The sequence below is a fragment of the Perissodus microlepis genome, chromosome 17 (assembly GCF_051167445.1).
Source record: "Perissodus microlepis isolate ML-2025 ecotype Zambia chromosome 17, ASM5116744v1, whole genome shotgun sequence".
Lineage (NCBI taxonomy): Eukaryota > Metazoa > Chordata > Actinopteri > Cichliformes > Cichlidae > Perissodus > Perissodus microlepis.
In genome coordinates, this window is record NC_140477.1 from 7,302,509 (window position 1) to 7,318,972 (window position 16,464).

General features: G+C 42.1%; 1 protein-coding gene and 1 long non-coding RNA gene across 10 annotated transcripts in view; one reads left to right on the forward strand and one right to left on the reverse strand.

Moving 5' to 3' along the window:
• The window catches only part of foxp2 (forkhead box P2), a 104,366-nt gene that overhangs the window by 25,242 nt on the left and 62,660 nt on the right, over positions 1-16,464 (forward strand). For 2 of the 9 annotated variants that reach the window (XM_084909402.1, XM_084909407.1), the window contains exon 1: positions 8,376-8,752. The exons of 6 other annotated variants lie outside the window; for them this stretch is intronic. The gene's annotated coding sequence lies outside the window, so the exon portion shown is untranslated. Of the gene's footprint in view, positions 1-8,375; positions 8,753-10,099; positions 10,307-16,464 lie in introns of those variants that run through there. One more of the 9 variants, XM_084909403.1, reaches the window with a different exon arrangement.
• Positions 4,894-9,331, reverse strand: LOC146369147 (uncharacterized). Its single transcript, XR_014797303.1, has 3 exons — positions 9,027-9,331; positions 7,438-7,638; positions 4,894-6,636 (listed from the first exon to the last, which is right to left on the reverse strand). It is a non-coding gene; the product is annotated as an uncharacterized LOC146369147 (long non-coding RNA).

Consider the following 16,464-nt stretch of genomic DNA (forward strand, 5'->3'; position numbering starts at 1 on the left):
ACTTGTAAAGTAAATAGTGGCGATATATTTCAGAGTAAGATGTTTACACACTTAAAGCTCTGACATGCTATGCCTTCGTGAAGCCACCTAAAATAACAAGCAGAAATTCAAAGTGGAATAGGTAGCACTTTGACAGCTCGATTCATCTGTAGCAAATATTTGATTTCAACATGATTTTATACTGTTTGGAACCCTTTGTGGGTCCAAGTCTTTTTAAGTCTTATTTTTTCCAAGTGCCACATCTGGCATATGGAGTATTTCTTTGCAGATTGATTGATTTCCCAGGCTTTGTTGGAAGCCACACGGCGTTTTACTAAGAAGCATGCAACAATTCACAGACACACGTAGCAAGCCTCTATACCCCCTCCCTTCTCAAAAAAGAAAAAAAGAAAAGCTCAGACACTAGACTACTGTAACTGTTTGGTACCTTGCAGGATATTGAAAATCCAAGAGGAAACCTCAGATTTGTCCTCTCCTAAAACAAAGAGCCCTTGTGCTCCAGCCATCCTCTTCTCTTCCCCCCTCGCACTTTAAAACCATACCTTCATCATCATCATACCGATAAATAAAATGTCTTTGAAAACACAAGATAATTTCAAGTCATTCGCTGCGGTGCACTCCTCTAGTTCTGTCAGCTTGAAGGCAGGAGTTGGAAGAGGGAGAGATTGAGGTAAGTCACCAAGTCTCAGGGAGAGTGAACAAAGAAGAGAAGATTACCTAATAGTCCTGCTATGTATTTGAAGTGGAGCCTGCTGTTTGTTTGGGGAGGTTCAGGAGATGGATGTGCAGGGAGATGTCTAAAGGGCAGCTGATGGGTACTTTTAAGCTGTCAGAAACATCCCATTTGCCATTTGTCTTCTTGAATAGATGACAACAGGCTTCGACAGGGGCAAATGACAATAAAGAGAGAAAGTTATTGTCTCCCAAGTTCGCACAGTGTTGAGAATGTTGCCTCCAAGTATAATTGGGCACCTTTGTGTAAATTAAGAGTCATCCACAGTGATAGCTTGACAAGGCTTATAAGCCACTCATGCATGCACTCACTATTTTTGGTGCCTGGTGTCATGAGATCTCTAATCAGTCTGCAGTCTGCTTGTATATGTTTGTAACCAATACAGGTTTGCTGGTTGTCACTGTTTATAAAGACGTAGTTAACTTAATTAATGCCAAACTGATGCTTAACTTTCTTGAATTAATATCATTAGAAGTCCACATTATATATGTTGCTCGAAAGATGCAGAGATTTTTAGATGAAACGTTTTCACGACATTTTGTGAAGAATACACTTCTTATTGACACTTATTCTTTTTTAAAAGTCTCTTTTTTTCAGCTGGCATAACCCAAGCCACTCTATTGATAACTTCTAAAAATGGTTTTCTGAATTTCTTTTTTCTAATTCCATAAATTGCAGTCTTCCTTTCTCTTGTGATTTTTGAACAAACAGTTACAACCTTTTGATTCTTTGAAATCCCTGCCATCCGTTTCTGTTTTGATAAATTGTACATCTCGTCCTATTTTCAAAGTCATCAGCGATTGCGTTTTTGCCACTCAGAGCACTGAACATGGACAGCTTTTAAAGGTAGTGAGTAGGTCTGATAAGTGGCTCAATCCTTGTACTAAAGCATTTTTACTGAAGGTTTAATAGCTACTGTATAATGAATTATAATGTATTCTCTCCGATTGCAAATTTCCTCTAATACAGCCCTTCTGCTGTAGTGGAAAAAGTCCATCTGAATATTATTGTGACCAGCTTTTTAATAATACAAATCAATTGCATGATTTTAAGTAGTTAGACTCATACTTTTGTTGTAAATTTTCCCCCCAATGCCAAATGGAGTGGTGCTTGTATAATTGGAATAGCTAACCAATTTCAAAGCAGAGACATTTTTCATCCCAAAAATGATTTGCTGTGTTTGTGGTACATCATGGTCAGCTCTAAGTCAACTGTATGTGTTAGTATAAAATACAGTCGAACATTTCAGCCTAGTTTGAACACATTGAAAAGCAATAGGCTTATGAATCATCTTGCTGTTCCAATTTAATGGAACATACCTTTCAATGACAGCGTGTACCAGCACATCATCAAAGTGAAACTTCCAAAGTTCCGCTTAACTTGTTGCTGAAATAGTTTCTCGTTTTCAAGAAAATTGCAGTGTGCCAAGTCTCCAGAAGTGTATCAGGGAATCTTCCTGAAGGAAAAATTGCCACTTGCATACTTGTCTTTGACCGAAGTGAAGCCCTCACCCACTCCAGGGGGAACATGTGCTGTTTAGGAAGATATAAAGGAGTAATTTTATTACTCGGTACATCTCCCCCTCAGAAGCCATTTCATTTCTCCTTTCAGCCTCCACAGAAGCCTTTATTTGATCTCATATTCCCGAGTATGACTGCCTCAAACCAGTCAGACTCCGTTTATTTTCATTTGGAAAACACATTTAGCGTTGAAGGGATGGCAAAGGATTTAAGTGAAGAGCAGGGGGTTCTGGTGTGGAAGGGACTGAGGCGAGTTTCTCTATCAATGTTCTCCTGCAGGGATTGTTGGGAGCCAAACTTTAGATTTTTCTTCCCCGCAGTTTATAGCGGTGTGACTGCTTTCAGCGTCATCACGAATAATCTTTCAAACATTACCACTTCTAGTCTCCGCACAAATACTTCCCTGCAAATAGCTGCTAAGTTTGCATCCATACAGTGAAATTGATACAGCTGGATACCCTTTACTCAGTGCTTTGAAATTGCAGATCATTGAAAAAGTGTGCCATTTATTAGGCAGCCCACTTAGGCAGCCCAGATGTAGCTGGTCACTTGAGAGGGAGACTTCCTCATAAACTCTGAGCCTTTACAGCGGGCACAACACCCAACGGTGGAGTCAAAATTAACCCGCAACCTTCCCTCAACTCCACATACTTGGCTAAATCCTGAGCCAGTGCAGCTGTCTGGAGGAGCCTGCACCTTATACACACAATTCCTAAAAAACTCTCCCCCTCTTCCTCATTTATCAGTGTTTCGGTCTGTCTCTCTGTCTGTGCCTGCAGCACCTATATCGTCTCCAGCCTGTGTCTGGTGACAGCATAATGAAAACATTTTTGTGAGAAGTGTCGTTTCAGTGCTCCGGAAGTCCCACTCACCTAAATAGTTCCTTCTCTATGTCTTGTCTGTCTTTTTTTGTATTTTTTTTGTGCGTGTGGGCGAGTGGGGGGGTATTATAGCCTCCACTGGGCTCAGTTCCACACATTGAATTACCTCCAGATGTAATTCCTACTCCCCCCCCCCCCCAACCCCTTCACCCTCAAATTAGTGGCTAGTAAAAATTAGGTTTGAATTAGCCGTGGTGTGGAGAATATGAGAGTTTTAAGTTTTCCATATAATGAGTTTATTATTCTTTGCTAGAATGCCATTTTCCTGAATTAATTTGATCAGGTCTTTTTTTTTAAAGGTGTAATTGGTATCAAGTTGAATGGTGTTTTAGTCATGAATGGATAGCCACTATGTCAGCAGTGAACCCAGAAAGCTGAGGTAATCGGAGGTCTGTAAAGTCCACTTAAAAGCTCCACGTCACAACAGCTTCTGGGGATTATTCCCAAACTTTCCCTGTTATCTAATTCACGGTCAGCATCTAATTTTTCATCCGGCATGAAAGCATTTTTTATTGCTACTTGTGAGTGCATTGATGGGATTCCTTGGATGTTAGATAGCGGGTTGTTGCATAGCATATACAGGTGTTGTGCTCTTTTGACTGCCAGTGAAGCTTGTCTCTTTGCCATTCAACTGTGTAGCCGTGGTTCTGGGAATGATAATCTCTTTGGCAGAGCTGGAGCTGTGGGATCCTCAGACACTACAGATCACTGTCATAAATGGGTTTCAGATTCATCCCCTAACAGGAAATCTGAATGCATGAGACGACTATTGAATCCCCCCCCCTCGCCTTTTTTTCTTTTTGGCCGTTGCTTTAGCTTGATGACATCTCAGTGGCCAAGAAGATAAAAAAAAACAAAAAACCCACAACAACTCTGTAGCATGTACTTTTCTCCTAGTAGGAATCTAATTAAACCGTAGCTGCCTTTTACTATATGATCATATCTACTGCTGTGAAAAAAGAGAAGTTGTCTTCCATGCTCTATTCTTTCATCTCCTTCCAATCTGCTGTATAACAGGTAAACTGCTGTGAGCTGCACTTGCTTGTTTAAATTTATCCATCTCAGCTGAGCCTTTGATTTCAGCAACTCGTTTAATTCAAATATGTTTTTGAAGAAAAGCTATTTTTCTTTCTTTCTTTCTTTTTAGAATTGGGGGTGGGCATCGGAGGCAGCTGCGGTGGTGGGGGAAAATAAGAGGAGGCACTGGAGGGCCAATTTAACCTGGAGTGTCTGTCGCTAGTCTACCAGCTCCTTCGCTTCAAGAGGCCCAGTTAGCTTGAACTGTCTGACTTCTGTCATTTCGATCTCTTTTTATTTTTCTGCTGTAATGTATACTTTAATTCCCGCCCACCTGCCGTCTGTGTGTAGCTACGGCGTCGGCAGAAGCAGCTGGAGGGGAGGTGCAGGTATCATTAAGCCTTTGAGAGGCACCAGCGGAACAGTGCAGAGTGCTATACGTGGCTCCTTGCAGCGCGTGTTGATATTTTTGGGCCCAGTGAATGCACAGCCTAGTTTATTTTCAATAGAAGCGATGGCTGGGTTTGGCCAGAGTGTCCCCTCCAGCTGCTTACTCGGGCTGTTGATATTGAGTCAAGCAAACACTCTCTCAGGGATGTCCTGTTGGGCACTCGGCCAGAGTTGCAAATGGAAGTCACATGTGGAGAATCCCAGAGGAAGGCGAAGAGGCCTTAATTCACACACATTACCAATAATAATCAACTGTGGCAGTACTGGTCTTACTGGAAGCAAAGCCTTTCATTAATCATTGATTTAAAAATGTTGTATTTCTTACAATAGCAGCAAACAAACAAAAGTCAACATATTTATTATGATTATTACTATGATTGCAACAATCGGGGACCCCTCCACCCCCATTGACTTTGCTTGTGTTTTTTTTTTCTTTTTCTTTTTTGGCTTTCAAACACATATGCAAATATATTTGGACACTGTCATTATCATCCACTTAATAGGCATTTCATGAGGGATTTTCTGAATGCACGGTGCAGGGCAAGTTGCCATGGATACCCCGGTGCTTAAGTACAGTATATTAAAATGGTGCTGCCTTCCAACCACTTATATAATCACCGGTCTGTAATGGTCTTTGCTCTGTGGCCATAAGCAACATATCATGTGATCAGCATTGACCAGGACTAGTAAGAGCCCTACCCCCTCATTATGCCTTATTTGGCTTATTCATTTCATTCTTTGTAGGCAGGACTTAGTGGAACAGGAATTATGCTTGTGGAACATTTATGTGACAACTTATGAAAGGAGCTTGTGTGTGTGTGTGTGTGTGTGTGACATGAATTTATTTCCAAAAATGGGAAAATTAAAAGAGGACATTTTAAACCTTATATTGAAAAGTCAGGATTATTGACGTCATATTACACGTGTATATAAAAATAACATATTCATTTTTTTTTTCAATACAAGTGTAACATATGTATAATATAAATAGAAACTTGAGTTAACCATAAAGTCATAAATGCAATTTAAGGGCTCATCACCATCCCTGCTTAATTTATTTCCTCTGTGACAGTAAAATGTGTTTATAAAAGCCTTTACAGTCTCCTGCAAGTTCAATCTTGGCTGAGCACTTTCAGTGGCAAGTTGGAAGAATGTGCTTTGAGTAAACCAAAGTATTAAGACAAGCAAATCTTTTTACCTCTCTATAAAAAAAGATTTTCAGAGGACTGACATATGAAAACCTTTATTTTTTAAATACAAAGTTTTTCCTCTCCATAGTGGCGTAGAACTCAAAAGTTATTTATTTTTAAGCCAACAATTCCCGCAGTGGTAAGGCTGCCCTTGCTAGCGTGCTAGGTGATGAATAATGACGGGTGCTCTACCAATTGTTCCAGGTGGCGCTAAATTTCTGGGAAGTAAGACAACATAAATAGACTTACTGAAAGGTTTGAGAGAAATATACATATATTACACTTGTAATCTCTGAGAAATCTTTGTGCTTGCCTTTTGTCCTATTTTTTTTTTTTAATTTAAAAATTAGTGCATTATTTTGTAAATTCAATATATTTAGGCTAATACCTGTTAATAAAATTATAGCTGAAGACTGGCTCCTAGTAGCTGACCTTACAGCAGTGCATGTGCTTTTCAAGGCATACTTGACTTTGTCCCCAGTGCCAGTGTAGCTTTAATTAAAATAGTAGTGGTGTGTTTGTGTGCGTATAAACTATGGAAATTATAGCAGTGCTGGGAGATGGGAAGCATTTATTGCTATCATCAGTGTGGCGTTTGAGTGCGTTTCAGATCCACTGCTCCTCCACTGCTGCTGCTTTTGCCGAGGTTGGTAACCAGCTGCTGCCACCATCGCCCCTCCCCACTGTACCCACTACACATGTCTATCTATCCATCTCCCCCATTTTCTCCCTCTTTCCCCTCTCACTGTTCTGCTGCCACCACATCAAGACGCTGGTGGGCCTGTTTGTCTCTGTTGACCTTGGCAGCAGAAAGCACTGGAAGAAGAGACGTGGGGAACAAATATCTGAAGGGAGAAGGCACAGAATTGTCACAGAAGTGTAGAAACAGGCATAGCATTCCCCCTAGTGAGGCAAATGTTTCTAAGGCCAGGGGCCTCGTGTTTGTCTTTTCCAGTGGGGCACTCTGAGTAGTTTATTAAAGGGGCTGAAGGAGCTTTCTAGCCTGAAGCCCTTAGCGCTGAAAGAGAAATGGGAGAAATTACTGGCATAATGTGGATGCTTAGAGCAATTAACAGCAGTTGTTTAATGTTAGCCCCTTTTGACTCTCTCCGTCGCTGTCTCTTTTTTTTTTTTTTCTCTTGCTTGCTTTTCCACTCTTGTCATCTCTCTTTCTCTCGCCTGCTTCAGCTCCCACGGTCTCTTTCAGCCTGTCATGATTGTTTGGTGTTTACCTTTCCTGGCTCAGAGCTCAGACAGTTGACACTAATGAAAATGCTACCTTTTTTTTTTTTGGTCTGTGTTTGTCTCTTAATAATGATATCATACAGCTAAAATATGCTCCAACAGAGCCGGGGAGATAATGTGCTATTCAGAGGCTGTTAAATTATACCAGTGCGCCGCTCTGAGCTGTGAGTTCAAGTGGTCTTTACCCCGCGTTGGGGGCTACATCTTTGCCTAAATAAATCTGTCATAGTTGCCCCGGGTGCCACTCTTTAAAACAGAAGATTCTTGCACTCCCTATAACCTCTTGCGGCTGCCTGTATGCTCGCACATGTGTGTGTCCATTAGGGTGAATTTAATTTTAAAGTTGCATGTGTGCCAGATTTAGATGTGTATTTGTATTTGATTATGTGGCGCAAACTTACATAGGCAAAGGAATAAATAAAAGTCCTCTCTTGTATTAAATCTCTCAGGCCCATGTGGCACTGCAAGCTGGTGGCAGATGGACTAGCTTTCGGCATCTGTTGTGTGCAGACTGGGGGCTTTGTACTCCTCTCTCCTGGGGAAGACCGAGCCTTTCTTCTTGCCAGTAGATTCCTGTCTGTTGGAGCGACTAAGAAAAACATCTGTGGCATGCAAGGGAGAGGGAGGGAGAAAAAAGGGGAGAGAAAGAGGAGGAAAAAAATTGACAAAAAGATTGGCAAACACCATTAGCCCTAAATGTTCCGTCTCATTGCCTGTTGTGCGTTGTTTACAATGGGGGAAACACGTCAATACATCACACGCAGCACATCTGATCCCAGCCGAGGTTCGTTCAGCTCGTTTCAGCTTTTGTCAGCGTCTTTAGCCGGCGATAGGGATTGGCAGCTTTTGCACTTCTAGTAATAGATACTGACCTAATTTATTAGGCTTCAAATATGTGAATGTAACATTTGTACAAGCACATTTTCTCCTTTTATCAAGTAGTAAACCAAGCCTTTAAACATTCTGGCTGAGGGAGAAAAGCTGTGAAATGTTTGTCAGCTTGTGTGTTAATTTTTTTTTCTTTTTTCTCTCTGTATATCTTTTCATATTTCTTCCTTCCCTTCCCGTAACTGTTTTGTTTGGCCAATCATTTACATTTAAAAATACCTTTTGTTAAGGTATTTTTAACAGTTTTAATGATCATCTTAGAAAAATAGTAAGCAAGCATTCGGCATGTGGCGGTCTCGCCAGTTTTCAACCTTTTGTCGTCTCCCTCCCCTCTCAGATTCCTCCAGTACCCCCCCCCCCCCCCCCCCCCCCCGATTTCTTTGCCAACTCTCGCCACCCTCCGCCCCCTCCTCTCTGCTCCCCACGACCAGCCCCCCTACCCCGCCGATCAAGCCACTGGTTTTTGTGTACTATTGGTCCTCAGGCGTCAAAACAATCCAGCGGGGCTGCCTGACTTGTTTTAATTAGGCAGCACTGAAACGGCAACTGTCTCTCAGACGTGACCAGGCAGAGGTGCTCTCCCCTCGCACTACTGTAAATACCGCTGTAAATACTTCTCTGGTGATGTCTTTGACAGTAAGCGTCAGCTAGTTACTCTACTTTTTTTTCTTCCTTTTTTGCCTCCACTTTCCTGCCGTCTGTTTTCCGCTACTGGCATTTTCCCCTTCTCTTCATTTTTGATGCACCGTAATGCTCTCAGGTTTCTGAGAATACTTCTTCAAATGCTTCTTACCAGGGAGAGTGGATTTCTCAGTCATTGTTTAAAAGGTAGGTCATTTTATCTGCCTCTTTTGGACTATTTATGACTTCGTTTTGTGTTAACGTAGCAGTGCTTCGTGATGTCGTGTAACTTGGAAATACACGGATGTGATATGGCTTAATTGTTTTTAAGTGCCCCGTGCACGGTATGGAGGCTACCGACTGCCGCTGAGCCCTTCACTAATCCCATTCAGACTCTTTGAATCCACACACACACACACTTTGACATGCACACAATCGGAGCTGAAAGGAAAAGCACTAGTATAAAGCCAGACACACATACCTTTGCGGCGAGTGCACCTCTCTCTTCTCGTACTTCTGTCCCCCTCTTGTCTCAGCAATGCCGACTACACAGAGCAAAGGAGAGAGCAGGTCCGGCAGGTTGTGCGCAAGAGTGATAGTGTGTGTGCACTTGCACGAGGGAGAGAGAAAGAGAGAGACAGAGAGCGTGTGCTCAGAGAAGCAGATGTGCGATTAGAGCGAGAGCAGCGCGAGCCTCCCTGGTAAGCATGCAGGCGAGATGCAAGGGGAGAGCCGGCGAACATCCTGTGACGAGTCACAGCAGTCCCCGTGTGAAGATCCCCACACACTCTCACATACACACACTCTCTCAGTCATACACAGGACCCACCCACACGCAGAGTACCTGCACACACACACACACACTTAGACATTTGCACACGGATGCACATGCTTTATTGCTACTTTTTAGAAGTAGCTGAGATAAATAAAAAAAACTTATCTCAGATTTATTTTCTAAAAATGCACCAAAAGCAGAGCTTTACCTAGTAATTGCGGTATTGCTCATTTCCACTAAACCGGTGAATGAAATGATTAAGTGGTGTTTTCCTGTAATTGCGAAATTTCATTATCTTCAGACTTAAAAAAATGATGGTCTAATTATATCCAGTGCGGAGAGAGAAAGAAGCCACCGTCTCTCTGTCATAAATTTCCATTTTGTACACTACACCCCCTCACCCACACCCCCACCTCCCTCCTTCCACACACACACATGCGCGCACACACGCATACACACGCCCTCCGCTGTCCCTCTCCCATTCTTTTCCTTCTCTCCCCCAACTCAAGCCTCCTCTTTCGGGCCTGCATATCCGACCTGCACAAGGGCCCCCCGATCGGTAATTGCCCCGGTGACAACTGGAAATGATAGAATAATTGTCAGGAGAGGCGTCTGGGCTTTCTCTTTTTTTTTCCCCTTCTTTTTTTCTTTTTTTTTTTAATGGGGCGAGTGTGATTTAAGTATGCATGAATGGTACAGTGGTGGTGAGGTGGCAAGAGAGGGAGAGGAGAGGAAAGGAGAAGGGGGGAACTGGGGCGGGGGCTGTGTGGCGGGTGGCGAGAAGTGTAGGGGGGGTTGGTGGTGGGGGGTGGCTTGTTTATGATGCCATCCCCCATAAACACGGCTAAAGTGATGACACAGATAGTGTTGCCTCTTCACACGGTGACACCAGTCGACTTGGGGCCGTTGCAGCTAGACACCCTCGGCGGTGGCAGAGCCAAGTACTCTGTTCCTCGGTCAAGCTCTCTGGCACTTCTCACCTTCAGGTAAAAAAAAGAAGAAAAAAAAGTCAGGCAGACTGTCCATCCATCTATTTATCCATCAATCCATCCATCATTCATCCAGCCATCAATCCTCTGTCACCCATAGTCGACTTCAGGCTCTTGGCTGTGTTTAATGGTTGTATTTTATTGCCGGGCTGTGTCTCCTGCCTTCCCCGTTGGTCGTCCCACTGTGTAACCGTTCAGCCTTGGTCTGCGGGCTCTGTTAATCTGCTGCTTAATTAGTGTTGATGAATGGCTCAGTGTGTATGGCTGTGTGTGTGTGTGTGTCTATGTGCATGCGTACAAGTGAGCACGTGTGTGCTGGTTTTGGCTTTGTGTGTGTGTGTGTGTGTGTGTGTGTGTGTGTGTGTTTGAATGAATTCGTGTGTGTGTGTGTGTGCATGAACTTGCTGTGGTATTTTCTGCTCTTGTACTATTTGGATAGTGTGTGTGTGTGAGTATGTGAGTTTTTCAGATGTTGCTACTCGCTTGCTAAGCTAATCATTGATCATTAAAATCAAGAGGACAGTGATGCACCACTATGATTAAGCCGAATAAAAGGGCACAGCCACTCAATAACCTTTCATAAGCTAATAACAATCAAATATTAATCAGCTGCAGATATGTGTTCTGAGAGGGCAAAGCTGTTACTTGAAGTTTGACTTATTTGTTTTTCTCCCATCTCTTTGCGTGTGGAGGGGGGAAAAAATCCCAAACTCTTTGGAGCAGACGTTTAGTTTGAAGAGGAGAGAGGTCACAAGACTGATAATTGGTGAAGCACTAATTATCTTTATCAAAGGCGAGTGGGATCATTTGTTTACTTAAATATTGATGAGGGTGAGCAAGGCATGGTATTGGGCTATTGTGGGCATATTATTAACATTTTATAGGGCTTTGTGCAGGAATGTGAAAGGGACTCCTCTTCATAATTTAATACCCTAATGCATAATGAGCTATGTGATTAGTTCACATGGAGAATTGGCCAAACTCCATTTTGAAGGCAGATAATTTACATTGTTCTCTAGAGTCTGGCATATAATAGGTTCTTTAGCGCAATAAAATTAAATGCTACACATTTTATATTTCAGCTTACAAATCCCCCTGGCAGTATTCAGTTTTAAGTCTTCTTTTTCTGTTTTCTTCTATTCCTCCCCAAAAAAGAAATAAAAAGTGGGGAAGTGAAATTTAAAATTGTTAGACTAAAACACATGTTTACCTACATGTTTTATTTAGAATGCACACTCACCAATTAACACTGTTCATTAGCAGAGCTGCGTTATTTGTTTTGAAAGTTTAACCAATCACTTTGTTATGCTAATTGTGATGTAATTTAATTTGAGTTCCCGTAATGATGATGCCGCTATTATCCACATAAATGATGCAGTTAAGCAGCACGGCCTCATTTGCATGTGCTTGAAGGGAGAGAGGCTGAAAGGAGCCGGCTCCCGTATCACTCCGCTTTAATTTTCCACCTCTGTTCACTGCTGCCCTTTGGGTCTTCCTGGCCTGTCACCGGCTATTGATGATCAGCACTTTTATCTGATTATTATTTTTTATTTAATTATTTTTTTTAATGACAAAGTGGCCTTTTATTTGCCTGCTAACAGATTTCTATGACTACAATCTGGGGAGATTAAGCGATCGAAATACGAGGCGTTTACAAAATGCGGATGAAAATTTCCCTGCTGATTGTATTAAACATTAAGGTAACAGTTGATTTGCGTGCGCACACCTGCATGGATGCCTTACTTTTCATTTTCAGTGTCTCTGTTTTGGCTGTTGTGGGGGGGGGTGAAGGCGGGGGGGGGGGGGGGGGGGTGAAGGCGGGCGGGGGGGCTTCTTGAATTTAACATTTCCACATCAAAGTGGTTCTTTGTTGGTGCTCTGGCTTAATTTTTAATCTGTTGATTCCATCAGGATTTTTTGGATTGGGCATTATTGTGATGTGATTTGGACACTCAGGTATGTTTTTTTTTTTTAAAGCAGAGGTGCAGTCAAGCAGTCTATGCATACACACACTCAGCAGTCTCTGTATATATATATTTTTTTCTTTTTTTTAATCCTAAGAGGAGCGGGATCGTTTCTTCTTTTTCTTCCGTCCCCAACCTTTCTGTGCAGAAAGTACAACTAAGCCAAAGTTGAGGACATCTCATTATATGTTTTGTCGTTGGCTAGACTTTAGTAATTTTCCTCAGAAGAGATGATTTTTCCCCCCCTCCTTACCAAACCCACCTTTTTATGCTTCTAATTGGTTACATAAATCTTGTCTGGTATGAATGAGGAATGTTGCGGTGTTGTCAACTGCAATCTTCACCCTTATTTACCAATTCATTAAGATCTATCGATGCAGGACTGCTGAGAGGGAATGACAACATAAATCAGAGCTCGAGACATAATGGCCCTAATCAACCAGAAATAACTGGAAACGTCACAATGAGCTATGTCTCTGTAGCTGTGTCAGACGCGGCTGGCTCCCCTGCGCCCGTCCGCTGGATCTGTGGAGAGGAGCGGCGAGTCAGACCCATCCAACTGTCATTAGCTCCTCTGATTTTTCTCAGCAAGAACACCAGAGCAACGTGAAGAATTTTGTCCATTTACTTCTTTTTTTTCTTCTTTCTCCAGTCCTTGCAATGTGTCAAAGCAGCTCAGTTTTGATCACTTCCAGTATTTTCTGAGTGAAACACTTCCAGATACGATGTCTATAAATACAGTTAGGTCTGGAGTGCCTTGTATTCGCCGCGCACCTCCTCTCCTCGTGATAAAGATTATTGCACGAGACAATGAGGCCTCCCCTCTTTATAGGTCAATTAGCCCTGATTAGGTGGGCTGAGTTAATTAATGAAATTGGCAAATATGCAAATGAGAGCCGACTGATCGGGCTTTCGTCACTGTCTCGCTCGCCCACAGCGGCAGGGCTGTCTACAGCTTCAACAGAACGAGGTGCCTGATAGGTAACATGTAAATGATATGGGTCGAGCCTAAATGCAGGAGAGGACTAGTCTCTCTCCTCCTCTTTTTCCATCAGGGGACAAGCTGTGCTGCACTAATATTTCAAAGAAGTGTGCATTTATTACTATACCACGTAAATCTATTAATAGTAAAATATTTTGTTTATAATTTTTTTTCTTGATTTTTAATGAGATACTAGTGGATTTTATTTTATTAATACCAATGCTTGCCTTTCATATCCATTTATATTAGTAACTGGATAGCTGGTGTACAATGAATATTTTGCTATTATTATATTTCAGAGCTGGTTGCATTCACATAACATTAATTTGTATTAACGCAGTATCATTCCCACTATTCCTGAGTGCCTCTTGCATTTGAATCTAAAGAGACATTGTGCAGATTGTACAATTGAACATGCACTTTACACTCTTTCCCATGGTTCTCTTTGTCATTTTATTCACCCCCTTTCTTTCTTTCTTTCTTTCTTTCTTTCTTTCCACTTTCTGTTCTCCACTCTGACACACTCTCACACATCCATTCAGGGACACTTACATACTGTGGCAAATAGTCTGTCTTTTATCTTATTCTTTCTCATCTCTTTATTGTAAATAGAAGAGAATTAAGTTCTGAACATTCTTGACTGAATGTCTCCTATCACAGAACTACAATTTATTGTCAGCTCAAATGAAGAATTGAAATATGACTGAGGTTTTTCTCAGTGTAGGGGCTCATTGGACAGGAGATAACCACATTTGATTCCGTTGCTTTGAATAATGTTAATCCGGAAAAAAAGCAAAGTCCATTATTCATATTCATCTCTTTTCATTTGGCCCCACTCCTGATTTTGTAAATATGATTTCTTCAGCTACCCCCCCCCCCCCCCCCTTTTTTTTTTTTCCAAAGCAATCTTTATTCACCAGTGAAGCACTTTTGAAATTCCTCTATCTGAGAGCAGAAACCATTACCATACACAGGTTTATAAGAAGTAGTCATTAATGCTCTTTTATGGTGGCATTTTAGTGCCAAAAAGGAAGCTTTTAATTCTAAGGCACGGCAGCCTGGCTCTCCTTACTTAATCCGGAGGACTGGGTTGTGTCGAACGTAGCTTTCCAAGTGGTCGTTTTTCCATCTCAAACTCCAAACTCGGTACAAGAAGCTGTAGGCTGTAATGAATTGCTTGTGATGTCCCCCCTCGTGCTGTGACAGCTCACTGGCAGGGAAAAAAAACAACAATTCACACTGAGGTACAAACAGATATATGATCATAATCAAAGATTGTTTGAAGGCATACAATTTGTAGATTAAGTTATTAAACTTTTTGCCAGTCATTATTTAAAATTCAGTGATTTTTTTAGCATCGTTTTTTTCAGTCAAGCACATACGTGGCATTTTGATTTATTAAGCAATCTGAAGTATTGAATATGTGAGCTCTTGCCCTTGCCTAGTTACTTCTTTATTTTGTATGCATAGTAACTTATGGCAATGATGAATTAATTTCACTCAAGCACAGAATCTGTGATTATTTTAAATGGTAACCATATCTAGACTTGATCAGAGAGCTGTGAGGAGTCAGCAGACTGTGAAATGTAATTTCTATTATTATTAGATATATATATTTTTTTATTCTGAACTCACACACCAAAAGAATTCCATCCAACCACCTGAAATGTGAACCGATAATGAACGGACGTCTGGGATCACAGATTTACCGGTCACTTTTTTTTCCTCCGCCCTTTCTTTTGTGTCATCCTAATGAAAATATTTTTTGCAACTCATGCATGTAGAATGTGAAAATGGATCTGTGTTTTAGATAGACACAGTGGAGAACATCCTCATGCTGAGAATGGATAGCCCAGGGACTCTGAACAAAAATTCCTCAGTGTTCCCCAGACTGTGTTGGAGCATAGGAGACAGCTGTGTATTCCCACTAGATGGATTGCCAGTGTCATAGTGTGTGTTTACTGCACATGATAGAGCGGGAGACAGGCCAGGTAATGAGGCTACATTAAGGGCTTTTAGAGCTCGCAAACAAAGATGGAGGGCTGCTTCTTTCCCCTTTAATGATAGGTGTGTGTTTTGTCGTGTATGTGCAGAACTGGGAGTGTGTGTGTGTGTGTGTGTGTGCGACTGAGGCAATGAAAGGCTCAATTTTCCTTACACCTTTGTTGTGTCACTTCTCCAAAGAAATCGGAGAATTTCTCCAGATTTCTGGGCCAAACGCCCCGTCGGGACACTTTCTCAGATTCCTGACGATGCAAGATTCAACAGTAAATATTTGCTATAACTGAAGAGGAAGCAAGCAATCGAGTGATTGTAGAGTTGCACACGAAATGAGACAAAAGCTGGAGTTGCTCTGAAGCTTTGCAAAATGAAGTGTCTTTTCTTTCTGTTGAACCTCTATCTTAATAGAAATGTTGGTGCCTTCAGCGACAGTAAATTTAGAGAGCTCAAAGCTATCTTCATCTCTTATAACCCAAACGCCGAGTATCACTGTCATCTTCCTTCCCAAAGCTATACGTCTGCAGAATTACCAGCATATTACCAGGTAATAACAGGCTTCCTCTTTGCTTCCGATCATGATAATAAGTGGTCTAGGTTCTCCCTCATTGGAAGATTATGGCTTGAGGAAATGGCATCAAATAGCGGGTGTGTTGAAATGCAGGACACCAATTTATGGATGTCAAACACACGTGCAGGCAAGCCGGCAGCCGGCAAGCCTCACTCATGCAGCATTAAAGCAGCCACATTGGAACGACGGCCTTGGCGGATATTGTAGCTGGAGGTGGCGTGGTTCCTTCCAACCCAGTTGGTTCAGGACAGGCTGAGCTGGGGTCAGGGCTGGTACCCCTCAGGGAGAGGGCACCGTGGTGGGCTCATGCACATATACAGACGCAATCTTACATGCATGCTTCATACAGTCACGCCCCCAGGTGCAGAGCATTGTCACTCTCGAGTATTGTGCATGTGTTTGTGCACACACGCGCATGTATGTGTGTGTGTGTCTATCTGTGACAGTTCCATCACCCCCACAGTCAGATCCACAGCTTGGTTGCCCGCTCGTCATTGCAGCCTGGCTGTGTTTCTAATTGACATTCTAATTGGCAGATTTGAATGCCGCCTTTAGATGGCTAATTAATTTATCTCACTGCTGTCATTAAGGTTAAAGCACCATCTGATCTCTGCGAATATACTTTGCATATATCTGCATT